The 21,223-nt window shown below is 46.4% G+C and overlaps 1 long non-coding RNA gene across 1 annotated transcript; it reads left to right on the top strand.

Annotated features, from left to right (window-relative positions):
* The first annotated feature begins 5,420 nt into the window (after positions 1-5,420).
* LOC131487538 (uncharacterized) lies at positions 5,421-20,876 on the top strand. Its single transcript, XR_009249812.1, has 3 exons — positions 5,421-5,565; positions 19,661-19,860; positions 20,239-20,876. It is a non-coding gene; the product is annotated as an uncharacterized LOC131487538 (long non-coding RNA).
* The last annotated feature ends 347 nt before the right edge of the window (positions 20,877-21,223 follow it).

Here is a 21,223-nt window from a genome sequence, read left to right as displayed (position 1 = left end):
TTCTCCTTTATTACCTGTTTGAGTGTGCCATTTCTTTGCTGCGTGACCATGATTTAGGGCTTTGAGTAACTCAGACCCAGTCACAAGGAGTAGAAGTACACGGACAAAGTTATGGCGTGCTTGATTCTAATCAAATTCTGAGCCCTTAATATGGAAATCAAGAGCTTCTACTAGGTAAAATTACCCTATTAACTGATGATAATAAGAGTATCAAGCTTTTACTATATTTTTATCATGCGCCCGACACTGTTCTAACCATTTAATATGTATTAACTTGTTCTATCCTCACATCTTGTAAGATAGGTACTATTTTTGTCACTATCTTCTAGATGAGGAAACTGAGATATAGAATGGTTGAAGATCTTGCTTAAGGCCTTGCACTTTAGTGTGTCAGTCAAAACTAGACAGTCTGGTTCCAAGTCCTTGATTTCTACACTAGACGTGTCCAGATGGACAGAAAGTCAATGCCAATGGATACATAATGAGAATGCATTTAATTGCCCAAATTATACAATCATCTGAATGTAACTTTTGAAGGTAAAATCCATAATGCTTGAAAACTATTTTTAACTTTGGTATTTCTAACATAAATGCTAACACCCAGTAGTGCCATTTTTAGAAACCTATAATTTATTTAGGCAGATGGAAATGGATATTGTGTATTGATTTGAATGTTAAACACTATTTAGACAGTGCAGTGCTATGAAAAGGACCCACATGTGGGGTCTCCCCATTTGTTAGCTGGACCACCTTGGGTAAGTCACTTAATTCTCTTGGAAATTTGCTTCTTGTCTCAGGTTTACTAGGTCTCTAGCCCAGCCCTCATCTGATGGACACGGTCATCCTCAACATGATCGCCATGAACACAACATCAACAACTAACATTTGCTTACTGGTGTGATTTATAATGCCCAGACATATGTGTTATTTATTATATTTCAAACAAGAAGACATTCTGCCTTGGGTTGAATACTTACTGGGATTAGGATCTTGTTACCTTCTCAGGAGGCCAGTCTTGAAGGGTGGCCTGACTACTTACAGGGCAGTTAAAACACCTGCAGGAAGTCCAGGTAAATATGGTGTTATAGTTGAGAAGGAGAACAAAGAGGCTTTAACTGTTGGTGAAGTTTTAGGAGGTGAGATGTGACAGGTTGAAGGACACAAAGGATGCTTTAGGATAAAGTCTCCAGGAGACCCCCGTGAACTGAAGACCTGTTACCTGCAAGGGGTTTTGTGATTGCCTGGATCACTGTTCCCTGACTTTTTCCTCTACCCCTTCGTACTTTTGTTCATGCCATGCAATTTGTCTAAAATGACCTCAGCCTGTCCAGTGAAACCCTCAAGGACAGATAAAACCTCTGAAGCCCCAGAAATTCAACCAGAGACTTCTCTCTCCCTCCAGAACTCTGTGTGTTCTGTTTGGACATCGTTCATGGCATTTGTGTACGTGTGCCGTTATTATTTATGTACATACTGAATCTCCCCCACTAGGGGTGAACTCTGTGCATATGAGTGATTAGACTGGGTCTTATAATCTTTGTCAGATAGATGGGGTGGAGGTCTCCAAAGCCAGTTTCTAATGCTTAGCACACATGCATATGTGCACAAGCAGACGAACCAACTGCAAATTCATGCACACAAGTCTGGCATGAAAATACCTGCAATGGCATGTTCGTAAGTGGACCTTTGTAATCCACAAATTAGTCTTTGTTCTCAGACCTAAGACACTGGAAGCTATTTTGGCAGACAATAAAGAGCTCGGATGCCGTTTTACGCCTAACACTGTATATGATTCCTTAATATTAGATCCATATTAGCTTTCAGGCCCACAGATAATGCCAGCCAATGTAAAAGGTAGTAGCCAGTTCCAAAATTATACTGTTGCCTAAAATCCTGTTAACTGCTGTTTTCACACACCCATCCTTGCTTGCCAGCCACTGCTAAGGGTGCCTGCCTCCCTGGTTAGACACTTACCAGCGTATAAATGGCCAGACACATTTTTTAATGGCAACTCCTTCCACTCTGTAGAAATACTGAAATTATTGTCAGCAAAGAAAACTCTGGAATTGTTGGGAATCTGGAAATGGGGGGCGACATTTCACCTCATCAGCAGATACCAGCCTCTGAGTTCTGTTTTTTTGGCTGCATGCTGGGGAACAGAAGCCAGCACTTGACAATCTTATATAATTGTGTGTGTGGGGGGGGGGGGGGGTGGGGAGGTGCACTGATTGTGTGTGTGACTCTTGATGGCACACCCAGCCGATACCTGGAAATTATCTGTACTTGATAAGCACCGAATTTTTGGTTAAAAGTGATCAGTCTCCTCTCATTTAAGCAATTGAATTAAAAGTTACTTTTTGTCTTCTGGAAAAGACAAAGAGGAAAAATCCATTTGTACATCTTGGAGGCGAGACGAGTTCAGAGACTAGGGCTGCTGGGACTGAACCCTTGCAGAGTTACAAGGGGAGGCCCCTCTTGCCCGGGATGGGTGGATAGACACACAGTGGAAGGAGTCCTGTGTCTGATTGGGTAAAATCAGAAGCCCCAGGGGAGAGCAATGGGGACCCTGGGGTGGCTGGAGCAAGTTGTTCTGACTTGGTAATTGTGCACTTGTCTGTGCAGATATTGGGTTAGACTCAGATTCCCTACCAGACCATCAGCACTGGGAGGGCGGGACACTCTCATGTGACTTATCTTTATATCTTAGAACCTAGCACATGCCTGGGGTGTAGTAGGCCCACCCTGACTACTCCTGTGCTAAATGAACCTGCCTGCTAATCAAGTCCCTGGCTCAGCCTTTGCTCAGCCCTCAACATATCCCTATGGCCTCCCTTCCTCAGCCTGATCCTGGCCTCTTCTCCCCACCGATCCACAGGGGTTGGAATGCACAGGGACCCAACTTGACCTTGTCCAGCCTGGTGTTGGGAGTGGGGAGGAGCACTGCTCATTGACTTGCTAATTGCAGGCCAGGAATCAGTGTCCTCTCTGGGAGGTAACTTAGCAAGTGGCCCTTCCTCTTGAAACTTCATCTGCACCAGGAGATTTTTTTTCCTGGAGCCCTCAAATGTTCGAGGAGGGGCAGGTGTGGTGCAGGACTGCGCTTGCCAAGCCAGCTCCTCGCGTCCTGTGAAAGGAGCACAGAGGGCCTCTCCCTTCCCTCCGGCCCTCAGGTGCAGGATCAGAGGACCTGACAATCTTCTGTTTATCAGGCGGCTTTGTGCCTTTTAAGGGGGAGCTGGGTGGCATGTAAGCCGACCTCTGAAAGGCAGAAAGCTGCCAGCTGTGCACAGCTCCAGCCAAGCTGTCCCCCAGCACTGTCCTCCAGGGAGCTGTGAGCTGGTGGCTTTCCTCCCGCCCTCACAAGGACCACTGACTTGAAATGAGAAGTCCCAACCCTGAAGACTCAGCTGACATAAGGTGGCTCTTCTGCAGCTTTATGCACAGTTTCAGCCTTCCCACCTGAGCCTTTGTGATCAGCAGAAGAGAATTCTGGCCATTTGTGACTTCAAATTGAAATAATAATAATAATAGTGATTATACTACCATTTATTGAGAGCTCACACTCTGTGCCAAGCATTGAGTTAATGATTATTAACTCGTTCCTTTCAACCCGGGAGGAACACTATTATTAAGCTCGTTTTTAGGTGAGGAAAACAGGCTCAGATCACAACTTGCCCACAGCCACGACACGGCTACTAATTAGTAGAACCAGGACTTGAACCCCAGGAGTTGGATCCAGGCTACTCTACTCTGGCTCTGGTTAAGCTACTCCATTCTGCCCCTTGCATGGATCTTTTTGGCCTGGACTTTGTCTCTCCTCCTACCTACAGAAGTCAGATTTTGGCTTGTGTTATGTCTCTTGTGTGGCTCATCCCTCTTCGCAGTCTCAGCATAAATGTGACATCTTCAGATTTATTTACTGTAACAAGAGTGTTCTCTCACAGTTCTGGAGATGGCACTCCCTGTGGATGTTCCAGGGGAGAGAGAGTATGTTCTCTGCTTCTCTCCTAACTCCTGGTGGCCGTGGCAACCCTTGTGTTCCTTGCCTTTTAGACAATCAGTCTGATCTTCACATGACTGTCTCCTCTGTGTGTCTGTGTGTCCTCTTCTGTCTGATCAACCCTCCTTCTGCCTTTCTGTTAGAGGGACATACATCATTAGATTTAAGGCTCCCCTGGATCATCCAGAATGATCTCATATCAAGATCCTTAATTTATCACATCTACAAAGACCCTTTACCCAAATAAAGCCATATTCACAGATTCTGGGTATTAGGACATAGATACATCTCTTTGGAGCCACCATTCAGACTACATTAGCCAATGCAAAGTGGATCCTACTGTGCCCTCCATCACATTACCCTGTTTTCTTCCCTGTGTAGCATTTTTCACTGTCTAAAGTCTCCTTATTTCTTTGTGTGTTTTCATCCATTGTGTTCTCAACCAGAGTGCTGTTGGCTTTTGAGCAGGGCAAATCTTCAACTTTGCAGAAATGAATCCTTGATTTCAGGACACTTAGCATTTTACAATCCTGGTACAACCTGAATGCCAGAGCAGGGATGAGGTGTGGAGGGAAAGTCTTCTCGACAATCACCCCGCCCCCCAGTCCACCATATCTCCCACAAACACGTGATGTCCCCACGTGGAAGGCAGTACCAGCCCGGGGTCATAACCACCAGTCTATGTGTTTATCATACATGTCTTTTCACAGGAACAGAAGTTCCATGGGGCCAGGGACCTTATTGGGCTTGCGTACTATTGTATTCCCTGAGTCCCCAACAATGCCTGGCCTTGAGTAGGAACTCAAAATATATTCTCAGGGCACCTGGGTGGCTCAGTCCGTTTAGCGTTGGACTTCAGCTCAGGTCACGATCTCACAGTTCGTGAGTTTGAGCCCTGTGTTGGGCTCCAAGCTGACAGTGTGGAGCCTGCTTGGGATTCTCTCTCTCTCCCTCTCTCTCTGCCCCTCCCCCAATCATGTTTCTCCCTCCCTCTCTCTCTCTCTCTCTCTCTCTCTCTCTCAAAATGAACTAATTAAATTCAAAAATATATATATATGTGTGTATATATATATATATATATATATATATATATATATACATACATACATATTCTGAATGCATGTAGAAGATAGGGATGCTCTTTCTGGAAATGTGTGACAGATTTTTCTCTTTAAGTTGCTCCAGCTTAAGAAGGAAGGGTCACATGATAGGTCTCAATAATAATGAAAAATAACCAGGGAAGTCTATATCCTCACTCCAGCTTCCCTCACTCTCCATCCCCCTGCCCCACTCCCCCTTCTCCTTTGCAGGCTTGTGGGGGGACTCAGACCCATTCTTTCCCACTTCTCCTGCTGTCTGCCATGTGGTTCTTCGCCGTCCCCCTGAGGTCACCTTGGGTCTCCTGTCATCCCCACAGGCCTCCTCCCCGGTCACTGCCAAAGAATTGGGGGATGAGGTCCAGACCAGTGTCTCGTGATCCTGCCATCTGGCTAAGTGGCTACCCTTCCACCCTTGCTGGTCTCCAAAGCAAGTTGCCATTTTATTTACCACCTATGTGAACACAGGTAAGTCACTTTACTTCTGTGATCCTCAGAAACCTCATCTGTAAGCCAGGAATGACTTGGTGGGATTATTAGCAACTATAGCCCCTAACAGATATAGTTATACAAAAATTCTTATTTTATTTTCCTTGTCTTTAATAAAGAAAAGAGAGACTGGAAGGGGTATAAAGAAGCTCCCATCTTTACCGGGATTACAAAGACATCCCCAGTTTGCTTTAAAGGGAGTGGCAGCCTGTGGGGTGGACGGATCTAGGCAAAGCCTACAGGTACACACTCCTGTCTGGAATCAGATTGGATTAATGCAGAAACGAGGAAGGCAGTATTGCCCAGTGGTCAGACAGAAGGGCTCCAGGGTCAGTAATCCCAAATGTGACCTTGGGCAAGGTTTATGTAAGGACAGAGAAAATAAATAACTCACCCAAGGTCATATGGCTGGACATGACAGAGCTGGGAATCAGCCTTTGCGATAGCAGAAGTCAGTGCTTTTCCTAGCACACCATCCTGCCTGCCTTCGAGAATGGCCCAGGAAAGATTGCTGTTGCAGGCCCTGGGGCTGAAAAGCAGCCAAGAATGGTTTTGCTTTGCCCAGTGGGTGACTATTTGAAGGACTGCTTCAGGTTTCCAGATACAGTGGGAAGCAGAGGCATAGATGAGAGAAATCGGTGTGCACTCCCCAGGCTACATGGGAGGCTGGTGGTGATAACCACACGTATACACACGCGTGCACATGCACCACCATGACTACCACCGTGCAGGCACCACTCCAGCCTGGGCCACCTTGAGAAGCCAGCACGGGGCTGGGCAGCCACTCACAAATCAGCAAGGCTGAGGCAGAAAGTTATGTGCAGGCAATCGAGAGGCGGTTGTACAAGGGTCATCGCCTCCATTTAGGTGTCAATTGTGTCATTTCCAGCTGTTCCTCCGCTCAACAGCTGGAGCTCAATATGCTCAGGGCTTATCTGGAGGCCCCCAGCCAGGGAACTCAATATTAAGCTGGCTTCCAGGATCTAGGAAAAGCAGCTACCCTTGCAGCAAACCACAGAGGAAAGGCCCCCTTTTTTCCATCCATTTAAGCAATGGTGGCTCTTTGGGAACAATATTGGTGCTGCCTAGAAGTGGCTGGCCTAAAGCAAACTGCAGCTGGGGAGGGGCAGATAGCTTCATACAAAGGTACAAAGTGTGCTAATCCCTTTACAGGGGCTGTTCCATTTTGTCCAGTCCTAGGATGTGGTGGCATTATTATTATTTCCATTTTACACAAAGGAGGTAAATAGTTTGCCCTACATCAGACAAAGCATAATCTGCAAAACCGATGGCTGATGGCAGATCTGTTTGGCCTAAGAACCTAGGCTAGGTATCACCTACAATCAAAACCAGTCTCCACAAAGGGCTCTGGTGCAGTTTGGAAATACACTGCCAGGTTGATCAGATTCCTCCACTTAGGAGGTGGGCCCGCAGTGGACCTGCTCCAGGAGAGGAGGGAGGAGCCCCCCTAAGCAGAGATCACAGGGGTCTGGGGGGGAGCGCTTAGCTAGGCCTCAAATGGAAACCAAGTATGAATAGGAGGGAAACACTACTTAGGAAGGCAAGAACGTGTCTTCTCTCATGGTGTCAGCAACATCAGAGTAATTTGGAATGGAAATAGTGACTTTATCTTTTAATCCCACCTTTGGTTCTGCTTTCCCACCCTTTCCCCTTCCACAAAACCAAAATGCACCCTTTTCTTCCTCTCTCTCCTGCTACCTAATTATCTTGTTTGGGCAATAGCAAGTACCTGGGCCACACTATGGGGCCCTGAACCCATGCCAAGCCTTACTAATTAATTATAACATTCCCTTCCAGAAAGCCCAGAGACTGCCTGAGATTTCTTCTTAAAGCAGAACTCTAGGAATTTACTTGTAATAGTTGTTAGCTCATACGCTGAAACCTAATGGAATACGTGGTTACTCATTCATTCACTTGTTCCTTCATTAAATATTTGTGAAGGACCTGTGTATATTCTAATGATGTGGACCAATCGCCTCAAGTTAAAGATGGTGAAAATGGTCAGAGAGCAAAGGGATTTGACCTTTGATTGCTGATGGGGCAAATGTTGCGGGACATAGGAAGGTGGGCAGTGCTGTAAGCGATGGAAGTCATGGGATTAGCCCTCTGGCATGTCATTCCTGACCATGAGACCCTCTGGGTTCATGGCTCTGGAAAGGTGAATCTGTCTGGTGACCAGAACCAGATATAAGGACATCTGAGCTGGGGAGTCTGGGTTCCACGGAGGACTCTGTCACTGATTTGGTGTGCCCCACGAGTTCTCTGGGCCTCAGCTCACTCTGGTTCATTGAACTGTCACTACACTTCCACTATGCGCCAAGCACAGGGCTGGTGAAACAGATACTTTTCAGTCTCCTGTTTCTCTTCTTTTAAAGACCAGTGGATCAGCTGGTCCCCAAGGCCACTTTAACCTCTGATATTTTCTAGCACTTGGGGAGGCCATCTTAGGAACAGGACTCCTGGTTCTGGCCAGGGAACCAAGTCATTCTGTATCCTGGCCTTTGATTGATGCTGTTGATGGGAAGGCCTGTGGGTCACAGATTGCCGGCCCGAGGGTGAATCCCATCCCCGTGTTGTTCCGTGTTCTCTTATGCTCGGGCTCGCAAGCACTGCAACATTTGCTCAGTTTTGGCTCAGGCCTTGAGTCATTATTTCTTCTTCGACCATCCAGAAGCCCCTGACTTCTAACTTCTTATTAGATCAGAAAAAGCAGAGACTGTGTACCTTCCCTGTCCTCTCCCTGACTCCAGGTCATCTAAGAGTTAGCTGCGGGGCACACCATTCCTTCCAAAGGAATTCCAGAAAGAGCAACTCAAGTATAAGGAATTTTCAGTGGTGGTAGGCTGGCAAATAAGTGTATACACCCAGACTTTAAGCAATCCTTTAATGAAATGAAGGATGATCGTGAAATGCCGTGCAATAAAAATAATAAAAAAAGCCACGTGCTATGCCTATGACCAAGCTGGAAGGAAAAAAATAAGAAAGACACTGTGCGTACACATATGTATTTGGAAGGTGTATTTAGGAAGTGTGTCCAAAGTACAATGCAGTAGGTAAGTACCATAAATGCATGAGTTTGGAACAGAATAGAAAAAAAGAACAAAATAGAGAGGCTATATATTAAGCTATCCTTAGATGGTGGAGAAAAGACATTGAATATTTTCTACTGAGCAAGTTCAATAGGTTGGATTTGCAAGATTCTCTCGAAACTAAGTTATATGACTATGCAACATGCCTGCAACTTGGTGAGCAGTGTGCATATGCTAAGCTAGCAGGAGATCCCCGAATAAGAAAGACTCCATCTAGACCCATGGGCTAATCCATTATTTTGTGCTAAAATATATCTCTATGTTAAAATGATAGCTGTCTAGAAATATTTGTGTGTGTGTGTATGTATATGTGTATGTGTGTGTATATATATCGTATTCACGCAGAATCCATATCTTTACCAGCCCTGCCCCCCTTAACAGCCCAGCACACCTTGTGGCACTTAGTTGGGGCTCACTGCTCATTAAATGTTTCTTGAATAAACTGATTGGAATGCAATTGGGTCCTTTTTCTGTCATGTAATGATTCCTCCTGTCCTCAGGGTGCCGCCTACTCAAAGGTCGTACAAATGATGCATTTAGAAGTTTCTGTTCTGGCTCTGTATGTTTTTAGTTCATCTGTGATTCCCTTACCCAAATCCCTTTTAATGTGCATGGAATGCCAGGGTCCACTGCAGTTCTTGTGTGACCTAATAAAAACAAGAGCTGACAGCTGCAAAAATCAGAAATTGTTCCCACCTGTGGCTTCGGAGTGTGAAAATTGTTGTCTTTATAATAGGATTTATTGTACAACAGTAACAATAACAATGATGTTATTAGTAATCATATAATGCCTGCTATATCTTTAGAGGCTACTGTGAGGGAGGAACTATGCTGGACATTTTTCATATATGAAAATGAAAATGAAATTACTCTTATTGCTAAAAGTAATATTAATATTATGGCATGAAGCATGGTGCTCAATTCATTATGCATGTTATCGAATCTGTGCATCTCTGTGAAATAACTGTCATTATTTCCTCGTGCAGATGGTGAAATTGAGGCTCCAGGAGGGCTGAGTTACTCTCCTTGAGTTACCCAGACAGTGAGGGGCGGAGCCAGAATTCACACTGAAGGAAAACTGTCTCAGAGGCCCGTGCACTTTCTGGTACGGACACACAGTCAGGGCAGTAGTAGAAAGCGTGGAGGGACACAAGTCGCAGACTCTGGTGGCGAAATCACCACAGTGGCCACCACCCGGGGGCGCAGCGTGGAGTGGAGGAGGTCAGGTGAGCCAGACATCCAGACGGGTGCAGAGAACAGTAGGGACTCAGGCAACAATGGCTTCTGCCTCTCCCTGCGAGGCAGCAAGTGTGACTAATGTAATAGTGTGAAATGTCTCGATTTTCTTTCTTTTTGAGTGACCTGCAGATATTTCTAAACCAGTTTTGATGGGGATTCATTTCTAGTGGCTATAGAAACACTCATAGAAATACTCCCATTAGACTTATGTGCCTGTTAATCTCACATGTGGATCCTCACGGCAGAGGTTACTATGATAGACCAACACATAATAAAGCTGATAATAGTCAAGTGGCAAAAGCCCCAAACTTTTTAATACTGTAAGCTTTCTGTCTGAAAGATGTCATTTCTTTCAACGGCTTCAAGTTTCTTCAAGGCAGAAAACCATTGAAGCTGCAGCGTAGCTGAACATCTGTCTTATCATGTGGGCAGATATTGGGATTAAATTAACTAGAAATGAATAGAATGATGTATGACAGGGTGCAGATGTCCCAGGCACAGTGTGATAATTTCATTGCAAAACTATGTAATGAATTCCATACATTATGGAAGTACAAATGTACCACTTTAGGTAATTGTGATGAAAAGGTATAATGTGCAATGCATAAACAGAGCGTGAGCCCAGGGGCATTTCTCCTCTGCTATTTCTCTTTAGTCATTTCAGAATGACTTTATTTGGTTTAATGCAAGCCTATTATTATTATTATTAGAGCCTTATTTTTTTTGGTCAGCCCCTTCAGCATTTCTTGCCTGGTTGGTATAAGAAATATTTGGAGTACAGGAATAGAATTTGGGCGGGTCAGAGCTTTGGCCACCTGGAGAGTAATGGCCGGAGACAGAATTTACAAAAATATTTTGTTGTCAGAATTTCAGAACAGAAGCTTACTCTCTTCTCTCTTCTGTCTCTCTCTGTTTCCCGCTCTCCCTTTTCTTTCTGGTAGGCGGGGGAGATTGTTTTGCCCTCTCCTGCTATTCCGTGCATAGGGATTCAGGGTAATATAATGGAAAGAAATCCGGTTTTAAAGCCAGAAGATTGAGTTTCTGCTTCTGACTATGCTCTTAAGTGCTGTGTGAACTTGGGCAAGGCACTCCACCTCTCTGAGCTTCTATCCCTCTCCTCAATTTTAAAATGCTGCTAATAATACTATATCCCCGTTTTGCCAGGTACAAATGAGGGAACTAGAACATGAGCTCTGAGAAGAGGGAGACTGTGTCTATCTTGCTCACTGCTTTATCTCCAGTGCTTAACAAAGTGATCACACAGAACAGATAACCCAATAATTTTTTTTTTTTTTTTTAGCTTATTTGTTTTGAAAAAGAGATTGCAAGGGGCAGGGAGAGAGAATGAATCCCAAGCAGGTTCTGCACTGTCAGCACAGAGCCCAATGCAGGGCTCGGTCTCATGAACTGTGAGCCAAAATCCAGAGTTGGACACTGAACCGACTGAGCCCCCCAGGTGCCCTGATAAAATGTTTTTTAAATAAGCATATCGCTGATTTATATGAAAGTACCTAGCCCAATGCCTGGCATGTAGGAGACACTGAATTAATATTTCTTGAATTTCAGCTGGTTTGAAGAAGTTTATCTGCAGGGACCTTCAAACTGGGTTTTGGTAACACGTTCACTGAACGGCCCATTACGCGACCAAAGTCCCTGGCCAGGTACCTATTACAAGCCAAGCCCCAGAGAAGGGCTGAGGGTGCCTCCCGGCACAGAGGGCAGTGGAGCAAGGCCAGAACCCCCTTCCTGATCAGCCCCATGCTTGCCTGCTATGCAACGCTGCCTGCCTGCCTGGGACAATGGGAGCCAAAGTCAGGGCTGGCCTGAAGCAGAAATCCCTGTGCTCCTGAAGGGAGGCGTAACTTCACTAGCATGGTTTTGATCAAGAAACAAGAGGAAGGTTTCATGCTGCAACAAATGCCTGGCCTGTGGTCCTGCTTCACAGTGAGGAGGCCACACCTCGGGTAAGGGCAGGGGCCGGTCCGGGCCCTGCTTCTCTCTCCATCCCACTGCTCTGTTCACACAGCAGCCCCCTGCACCCCGCTTCCACTTAAGTCTGCTCTCTACCGATTATTTGCCTGGGGTGACATCAGTGGAAAATGTGAGGAGATGGGAGCAGAGCCGAAACCCTAGCCTTCCCTGGGAGGCCAGAAAAGCCTGTTTTCAATGCTCCGATTGGTCCCCTATTTCCCCAGCTTGTTTGTGCCATGTAATGCTTTCTGCACATTGAAGCAGGGTGCCCGGGGTGATTCGAGGCCACCAGAGCCCAGGTCTCCCTGCCCACCAGACAGATGCTTTGCTGTCTGGCCTCCCTGCTTAGCCCAGACACCCCGAAACCAGGCCCAAGGAGGGCTGCTAGGGCAGACAATCCACGTGGTAGGGCTTCCTTCTCCCCTGGAGCCCTAAAAGCTGTGGATTGGGGGCTTGTCACTGCATCTCTTCCTTCCCCAGCTCAGATCTTCCCACCCCTCTCTTCTCCCCACGAGCTTCAGGCCTGTCTGCAGGCTCTGAATTTTCTGCCAAATTTGGATGCCTTGAAAGGAACATTGTTCCAAACAGAGACTTCGAGGAAGGTGCTAATCTTCCGCTGCTTATCAAATTTGAGCAAAAAATGTCGACATCCCACTTTTCCAAGTGCTAGCTCAGCTCTTCTGTGTTCAACTGCGAGAGGGACCAGCTGTGTGTCTAGCTGGGGATAAAGACCCTACTGGACTCCACAGCCCTCCTCGCGGGCCCCACAGGACCCAGAGGCCAGCAGGGGCTGTGGGCAGGTGGGTGGTCTCTCCATCCCCAGCAGCACAGACCCGCTCGATTCCAGGAGAGGCGTCCCATTTGTGGCTTCTGTCACTGCTACTGCTGAAACTCTCAAGGAAAAAAAAAAAAAAGAAAAAAAAAAAAAAACGCAGCCGCGAAGTTCCTGCTCTAAATATGGAGAGAGCTCTTCATTTTCTCACGATGAAAGACATATTTGGGATCATCTGGTTTTCCAAGCAGATGCCCAGTTTATCTCACTTTAAATCAACTCTTTCTGACTGGACCCTTTCCTGGATGAATTAATTGAGCGTGGCTAAAACCAAAATGCTCTCGCGATTAAGGAGCTAGGCATAGGGGCGCTGTGTCAAGGATGTCAGCTTGCGAGGAGGGTGTCGAGTTGTTTACTTCTATTCTCATAACAGAAGGAACAAGCAGGCTCAGCCCACTGGAAATAATTTTGAATAATCTCACTCTATTACTCGAAGCGAAATTGAGTCTGCTCAAGCTACCCTAGTGATCCGACATCTCAGTGAAACTGGGAAACTAATATCCAATTCACGCGGCATAAAATAAGTGACATAAGGAAAAGCAGGATGAAATCTGGAAGTTTTTAGTTTTTGATTTGTACGGCTTGTCTTCTATTAGTGGATCAGCTCACTAATGCGGCTCACACAGGGGAAGGGGTTTCATTAAGCTGCTGGTCATTAGTGGCGGTGGGCGTGCGTGTGTGAGTGTGTGTGTGTGTGTGTGTGTGTGTGTGTGTGTGGCAGCTGTTGATGCCTGACACTGATATCTGATATACATTGCCCTGCATAAATCAAATCTAAACAGAGAATTTGTCTAAGAAATGGAAGTGGAGCCCCGACTTACCAATGAAAGCTCTTCTGGCGTAGGGGGCGGATGGCCTGGAATTTAGATTTGACCCTTTAGAAAATGCTCCCAGTGTGAGGGGATCGGCTCATTAGCTTCAGTCACCCACCAGCCCTGACACGGTCTGCGCTCCCTCGTGCGTGCTCTCTGCTAAGGGAGCTGTCATCCTCCGAGCCCAGAGGAAAACCTTAACATCTCTCTTAACTCTCTCCCTCTCGGCCCTCACACCTTACCAGTAGCTAAGTAATTGGTTCTGGCTTCAAATTATGTATTGCTTCCACTCTCCCCTCTCCATGCCTGGCTAAGACTCTGACCCCATTTCTTTAGTAATCCTAATTGTTCTTTACCCTGCCGATACCCCTCCTGCTTTAAACCCTACTCTTTATGACTGTGAAGTCATCCTAGGCACAGCCCTAACATATCACCCCCTGCTCAAAAGCATCCCATGGCTCCCTGTTGTCTAGCAACTCAATCCAAGCACGCAGGCCTGTCTTTCAAAACTCTCTGCAGTGTGGCTCCAGGCGCTCCTGGTCACTCATCCTGAACTGAAGCCAAGTGAAAGTCATCTGGTTCTTTATTGCACATGCCATAGTGCCCTGCCCCTGTTTCTGCGCATACAGTTTCCTCTGCATGGAGTGCCCTGCCCTGCCCTGCCTGTCTCTGATTGTTCAGATCCTACCCATCCTTCCAGATCTAGCTCAGGTGCCACCTCCTCCAGGAAGACTTCCTTGATCCCCTGCTTGAAAGGCTACCCTCCTCCTCAGACCCCTCATTATTCTTTCTTCTTCCACCATGGCCCTTAGATGCCTCATTGTCTTCTTTCCCCGTGGCCCATTCTAGCCTGGATGCACTATATTGGGTCATCATTAAGTGCTAGGGCAATCAGTCAAACGCCTGAATGAAAATCCTAGTTGTGGGGCCTTGTGCCTGCCACTTACATTCCCTGTGCCTCCGTTTCTTTTTCGTGAAACCAGCCTAGTGATAGTGTTTACCCCTCCGAGAATTCTAGGGAATGAAGGTGGGGGGTGAGTGCAGTGTGCTCAGCATGGTACTGCTTACATGGCAAAAGGTCAACAAACTTTTTTTCTTAGTCACTTTCTCCCCTGCAATAGTGCAAGCTTTGTAAGAATTGTTCAGACCCACCGTTTAACTCAGCATTTACTGAGGACCTACTGGAACCATATTTTTTTGTTAGGATTTAAAAATGAATAGAGAACACTAAGATATGTTATGTGCCTTCAAGGAGCTCATGGTCAAGAGCAGAGGAGATGAACTAGTAACCAGAGCATGGCAGTGCATTTGGTGAAGGGCTCTGAGAGACGTGAGCACAGGCCAGGCGGTGTGGTGAGGTGGCTTAGCTCTCAGGGCGGGCGTCAGGCTCCCCGGGCTCAAATCCCAGCTTGGTCACTTCCTACTGTGTGACCTTGGGCTGAGTAGTGTGTGTTAGGCTTTCTGTGCTTTGGTTTCCTCACCTATAAAATGGACAGAGTAAAGGATACCTACCTCAGAGGGTGTAGTAAGAATACCACAGCTTGAGAGTCAAATCACACTTAGAACAGGGCCTGGCGTGTTTTGAGAGCTCAGTAATGGCTAGTGGTCATCTTGGAGCTCTTTGAGACCTAAGTGATGCTATGTCTTTGGGCGATTTCTTTCTCTGCCAGAATGGTGAGCTTTTATGAGGATAGAGACATCACCGTAGAAGCCACCATCAGAGGGAGCATAAGACTTTTGGGAGTGCACTTTGAAGTGGGTTTGGCCTTCCCCTCCCCATCCCCAAAGACCCTTCCCTCCTTTTCGAACAGACACACTGCAGCCTGCCTGCGTCTTGGGCACAAAGACCCCCCCCCTCACTGAGTGTGGTTTAGCGCATGTCTTTGGCCAGTCTTTGGCTTAATCTCTTAAAGTTTCCGAGTGCTGAGGAGTCTGCTCCTACCATCCTGGGCTTCTGTCCAGAAAGTTTCCATTCAAGGAACCCGCCCCCACCCCTTCATTATGCATGGACATAGAGATCTTAGAAGATGGGAAAGGGGTGGGACTTCATCAGGCCTTTTTAACTGGGCTCAACTCTAGTACCCACTTTTGTGGCTTTGGTCATCGGTCCTTATGAAAAATAGCAACTCCTCCATGTTTCCCAAATCCTCATCTCCTTATGCCCTAGGGGGAGTTCTACTTGGTGGAGGACAGCTGGGTTTTCAGCCCTGGAACCCTTAGTCTGGGTTGCGTTGGGTCCTTTCTGGTCTGAGATGACAGCTGAGGACATTCCCAGATACCACTGTCCTGGGAGACCTACCTTTTGACCAGAGCAGGGCACATCCACCTGCGACATGAGTCTGTATTCTGCCAGTCACTGAGACAACACCAGAAACAGCAAGAGCCCATAAAGCCTGGAAGAAAAGGTGAGGTAAGTGTTGGGGATGGAGTGGAGAACCCAGGTGATAACATGGAGCATTATACAAATCAATCTTTTAAATAGCAACTCCAACAAGTGGAAGGAAGTGAAGGACTTAGACGTGAAGGACCGTTTTTATTTCAGAAAAGGCAGCCGGCACAAGAACAAGACTGGGTCCAGGGCCTGTGTGTGTGTGTATGTGTGTGTGCGCGTACGTGTGACTTGTGGGCAGAGAAAGCAAAGTTACTCTGAAGTCCGTGCACAATTGCACATCCCTTGTTTCTCTGGCTCACCTGCACTCAGGAAAATCCAAGTGTGCGTGGGTATGGATACAGAAACCACCCCGACTCCCCCACTGGTCCCCTCACAGCTCTGAGTGAAGACCCACGTGACTTGCTGGCATCCCTTGGTGGGCCTTTAGGTTCTGTGGCTCCTGCCTTGGATGCTGACCCCTTCTTTGGGTCCCTCTTGCTCTCACAAAGTGGGGTCAACCCATCATATCAGTTGGAGTTAGACTGTCATCGAGATGTCGCCCCAGCTGTGATGGGAAAGGATTTCCTTCCCCAACTCATTTTTTTAGGCTTTGGGATGGAAGACTTTGCCCTTCTCATGCATACTTTTCTGACTTGAGGGTCTTGGGGCTGAGTGATCAGAAGCCCCTTGAGGGTTATCAACCAGTGTCTCACTTGAAAGCCCACTGGCCCCTGGATTCGGTCTATATCACAAAGCAATGCCTGTCTATCTGGGAAACTCTGGAGAGGCCGACATGGATTTCAACTTCCACTGGCTGCATGGGATCACTGCGGTGACCGACAGCAGCCCACCGGTCCCTGACAGCCCCATCCAGCCCTGTGGACAGAGCACTCACCTACCTCACCGAGAAGGACCCCCACCCCCTGTGAGGCAGCGCGAGAGCCTTGGATGCGTCAGTCAGGCAACCCAGCGTCAAACCCCACCTTTGACCTTCCCTAAGCAAGAGACTTTGGCCAATTATTCGAATCTTTTCAAATCCTGTTTCTATTAAATACAAAATAGAAGGGGCGCTTGGGTGGCTCAGTCGGTTAAGTGACTGACTTCGGCTTGGGTCATGATCTCACGGTTCGTGGGTTCGAGCCCCGCGTCGCGCTCTGTGCTGACAGCTCAGAGCCTGGAGCCTGCTTCGGATTCTGTGTCTCCCTCTCTCTGCACCAACCCTGCTCGTGCTCTGTCTCTCTCTGACTCTCAAAAAATAAATAAATGTTAATTAAAAAATAAATAAATAAATAAATAAATACAAAATAGAAATAATATAATATCTCCCTTGCAGGATTGCTGTGGGAATTAGAGCTGACCCATGCAAAGTGAGTGGCCTGGGGTCTGACAGGTCGTAATGGTGATGATTGTAGCTTCCATTTATTTAGTCGCTTACTAAGTGCCAGATGCTGTAATATGTTCTTTACATATTTTAGTAGAGATAATTTTTATAGGCCACACACTCATCAAATAAACATCATCCTCTGTATTTCTTTATAACTTTATTTTTATTAATTACTTACTCATTTATAAAAGTTTTTTTTCAAGCCCCCATTCTGAGTGATGGCAGACACCCACTTCTACTCATCACTGGGGCTCAAGGTGACTTTAGTATTTTCCAAGTTGCATTGAGTTCAGTGAATTCAGAATGTTTTCCTTTTTCCTCCTTTCCCTCAGTGTGGCATCTACATCCTAGAGTTGAGTAGTGTCTCAGCATGAGTGTGGGTGGAGAAAAGGCTGAGGCTTCTGGCCCAAGGTCATTTTTTTTCCAAGGATGGTGGCTGCCCAGATGTATCTCCTGGTGTTTGGTCGCTGGTATCCTTGCCTCAGGCGTGCAGACACCACTCTGTCCCAGCTGGTCACTGGCTGCCTGGTCTCTGCCATTCTCTGGCATCTTTCTCTCATAATTCTGAAACCATTTTATGGGGTACAGGAAAGCCCAGCTGTTTTCCAGCACTATGCTGGGCCACTGGAGACTCATGGGCACCCAGGGCCTCTGTCTCTGGAAGAGTATTCTGATCCCTCTTTCTTTCTGGAAGCTGCCCCCCAGGGCCAGGGAGGCTGGTGTAGAGTGTAAGAGCAGCTCCTCTGAGAGTCCCACTGCTTTCTCTCAGATGCTCTCTCCCTCCTTCCACTTTTGGAGATTTTATGGGGGTGGGTGGTGGAGAGACAGGAAAAACTGGTTCCAGTTGATCACATATTCTAAGTATTTCCTGTCTTGCTTCTAAACAGAGAGCATTGACCTCAATGGCCAAGAATGTAATGTCTCTCTTCTCAGGTCCTACCATGACACCTTTCCTAAAGTGGTAGGGGCTTCAGTCTAACTGACCTGGTGAGTGAGGGTGGACATGAAAGCAAGGAATGCAAGGTGGCCTGGTACAGGGACACTCACCCTCTCCTGGCACAAATACAATCTTACCTAATTTTTCACACAGTCCTATTATGTAGTTTCTATTATCAGCCCCATTTTACAGATGATGAGCTGAGGCTTAAACGACTTGGGTGTTGAACCTAATTCAGTCACGAGATATTTATAGAATGTCTACTAAGTGCCAAACAGTCCTCTGGGTTTGGGGGGAATACGGCAGTAATCAATACAGACAAAACCCCAGCTCTCATGGAGCTTACATCCAAGTGGGATAGTGGGGAGTAGGGAAGAAGCAGCAAGGGAAAAGATCAACAGGTAAACCATATAGTTTATCTCACCATGATAAGCTCCAGGGAGAGACATAAATCATGGAAGGGGGTTATGAAATGCCAAGGAGGATATGGCTTTGAACAGCTTGCCTTTTTGAGATGATAAGATGGGTGAAGATGATGGAGTAGACAGACAGGAGCTGGAGGCAGGGACCATGATAAATAGGTGACACATTAGAAACCTGAGGGCACAACATCCTGACTTTGTGGCTTCCAAGACCCCTGTGCCTAACAAACCAAGAGCTGCAGGTGCAGAACCTGTGCTCGCCTCTTCCACCTCTGCCCCAGGGTAACAATTAGATTCATTATAATTCATTTGCATAGAGGTTAGCACCCCCCCCCCACTGTGGGGGAAAGCTGCCATGATGGCTCCCCCACACACACACACAAACCTTGTAAGGTCAAAAATTCCACTTCCCAACCTGTGGGAGGAGTCCCCCAAATGATTGGAAGGAGCCTCTATTAGAAGCCACCTCATCTATTACACAAGACCCCACTCACATAAAATGAAGACCCCTGTAGCCTCAGGGCTGTTGCCACCTCTGGGCCTGCTGGTTCTCCCACCTGGAGAGTGTATGTCCTTAATTAACTGCTTTGTGCTTGGTACTTTCCTTCTGGCTATTTTGATTCAAGCCAGTTTCCTCAGGTAAATCTTTCTTGGGGGATCCGAGAACCAAGACCTCCATTCACACAATGCAGACTCCCCCACCAGTAACAAAGAATCCCATGTTGGAGGGAAGCGAATCCCAGGGAGAGGGACCAGCAGGAACAAAGGCCTTTAAGGAAGAATCTGCTTGGCTGAATTGCTAAGAAAAGGAAGGGCCAAGGGTTCTAACCCAGTTAGGCTGAATGCACCTTATGGGGCCCAAATTATGACTGCCATCATTGCTATTACTATGTCTTTGCCATCAGCCTGACATCACCAACTCTCTCTTCCATGTTAGGAATCTTGGTGGGTAGTTGGAAATTCCAGATACTCACTCTTCGCTCTCCCTGTAACTAGGGATGGTTATAAGCCCCACGTGCAGAAACACCACCTGGGTTTCAAATCAGGAGTCAGCGATGCAAGGAGAGATGAAGAGGAAGAGTCTTTCGTGGCTGGCGGCCGAGGATGAGAGCATCATTCGTGGCTGAGTGGGAGCAGTGGTGGACACTGTCCAGGGCTGGTTGTGTCGTCAGCGTGAGATGCAAGGTCAGGGCGAGGTGAGCAGGACCGATGTCTGCACTTGACCAGTTCTATGCCGTGACCTTGGGTGTTGCTTCTGGCTGCGTAGCCCTGAGCCAGGTTCCCGAGACTTGACAGCCATTCGTTGAATTAGCTATTATCCATCTGTTTTCTCCTTCAAAAGTAACATAGATTTTATTTTTAGTTCAATAAAAAAAAAAAAAGGACTGATGGCAGAAACATTTTCATCCTGCCACCCTATCTCTCCAAATTTGGGGTTTGCAAGTTTTATAAGGTTTGCATGATGATAAATAAGAAATAGAAATGTTATTAAAATTGAAGTGAATTTCCTTTCGGGATGTGGAAAATAATGAAAAAGCTATTTCATCTGTTTTCTTTCCTATTTCAAAATATAGAATGGAAGATGAGGCCGCTTGCTGTTTCGACATTGTCAGGCGTGTCTCAAATGCCCTCGTGTTCTCACGTTACCCCCGCAAGGTCTCCGAGCAACCAAAAGAAATGGCTCCTGTTTCTCTCCTCTGCTTTTGTCTTCCCAGGGCAGTGAAAAGACCAACATGTCCTTGGAACATTTCACGTCACCTGAAAAACAGCCTTTTTTTTTCCTCCCTAAAAATATATTGACTAAAATAAAGTACAAAAAAAAAATGAACACACTTTCTTGGTACACATTGCCCCCCAAGATTATACTTTAGATAGAGTCAAAACCCACATCTCAGGCCTTTATCTATACTATTTTTCCCCCTTAAAATTCTTTTTTTTCTTTTTAATTTTTTAATGAAAGTTAATTATGGACAACATTTGGGAGAATTAGCTTTATAAAGTCAATTATACCAAACTGAAGCACTCTGTCATCATCTTCATTACCCCCTTCTCAGAGGCAACCACTTGTCCCCAAGAAGCTGAGAATTTTGTTATTTACTCCCTTACTCATAGTGCTACTTTTTGAGTGTTCGTTATAGACACCATCTAAGGACTTTCCATCATGGAAGACGGAATTTATCTGTCTTTGCTCTCCCGAACCCACTTCACAGTCTTCCCATTCCCCACATCCTCATTATAATACAGCAATAGTATGGTTTTGAGAGATAAAAATCCAGTGTTTATATTATTATTCCATGTGATGATCTTCACAGGTGATGCATTTAGCCACCTGATCGTTTTTCCTTTCCTTCACAACATTTGGTTTTTCCTAGAACAAATATTTGTCATATTTTTCATGGCCTGGGATGGCATGTACGAATCAGTAATTAAATTCCAAACTCTTCGCCAAATGTCTACCTCTCCCCGCAAGACTTCCATTTACGTAAAGTTTGTCATCATTTTCTCCTCAGGAGCCTCCTGACCTCGTTCGGTCTGCCTTGTGCACAGCAGTCCTCCTGG

The sequence above is a fragment of the Neofelis nebulosa genome, chromosome 10 (assembly GCF_028018385.1).
Source record: "Neofelis nebulosa isolate mNeoNeb1 chromosome 10, mNeoNeb1.pri, whole genome shotgun sequence".
Classification (NCBI taxonomy): domain Eukaryota; kingdom Metazoa; phylum Chordata; class Mammalia; order Carnivora; family Felidae; genus Neofelis; species Neofelis nebulosa.
Note: the sequence above shows the minus strand (reverse complement) of the source record. Positions and strands in the feature narration are given on the sequence as shown.